This window comes from Lipotes vexillifer, unplaced genomic scaffold (assembly GCF_000442215.2).
Source record: "Lipotes vexillifer unplaced genomic scaffold, Lipotes_vexillifer_v1.1 scaffold1529, whole genome shotgun sequence".
Taxonomy (NCBI): Eukaryota; Metazoa; Chordata; class Mammalia; order Artiodactyla; family Lipotidae; genus Lipotes; species Lipotes vexillifer.
The window spans coordinates 113,216-114,117 of NW_006784325.1; the positions used below are offsets into that span (position 1 = coordinate 113,216).

A 902-nucleotide genomic window follows, 5' to 3' on the forward strand; every position below is an offset into this window, starting at 1 on the left:
CCGTGAGCCCCAGCCAGCTGGCCAGCCCCTCCACCCTCCAGGGGCCCCAGGCAGCACTTATTTGGGGGGACCGGCACCCGCTGGGTTTGGGGCCCCAGGGACCGCTCAGTTAACAGCTCCCCTTTTCCTGGGGGTTGGGGGCCAGTGGCCTAGGACTCACCAGTCGCAGAGGCTGAGCTTTGGGGGAAGGGAAGTCCCCACAGTGCAGGTCTCTGCAGTGAGCCCCCTCCCAGGGGTGCCCCAGGTCCGTAGAGAGCCTCAGGGTTAGGTGCTGGCAGCCAGGGAGAGGTGGCTCAGGGACAGGTTTGCCCCTTCTTGTCTGGGCACATGGATGCACAGAGGTGGGGCACCTGTGTCAGAGCTTGTGTGAACACACAGCCCCAGGATCGTCTGTTGTGCACATCTGGGGGGCCTGAGATGGCTCCTGGGCCTAGGGGTGCTCTGCGAACGCGCTTTGGTGGGGTGTGGTGGCACGTGCCTTGGCTCCGTACTGGGCAGGGGAGGTCCCAGGGCTGAGTTTTCTGCCTTTGTACAAGCCAGGTCCTGCCCTGCGGCCTCTGAGCGGGGATACACCACCCACCTTCCAGAAGTGTAACCGCTCTGCCCCGTGGGAAAAAGACAAAACCCCTACTGCGGCCTCCAAAGCCCTGCGTCCCCGTCAGCTGGCCTCTGCCACCTGACATCCTCTCACACCAGCATATCAGCCCCTTTCAGGTTTTGCCTCAGGGCCTCCGTACTTGCTGTTCCCTCTGCCTAGGTTGTTTGGCGCCTTCATGTCTCAGACGCAAATGTCACTCTGAGAGGCCCTCTCCGGGCATGGCCTGAAGCAGCATGCCTTTCCCCCCAGCTGTCCATCTCCCCATTTTATTTCACAAACTTTCTTTGCTGTCAGTTACCACTCT

General features: G+C 61.8%; 1 protein-coding gene across 1 annotated transcript in view; it reads left to right on the top strand.

Moving 5' to 3' along the window:
* The window catches only part of FBRSL1 (fibrosin like 1), a 108,456-nt gene that overhangs the window by 22,487 nt on the left and 85,067 nt on the right, over positions 1-902 (top strand). The gene's annotated exons all lie outside the window — the stretch shown is intronic.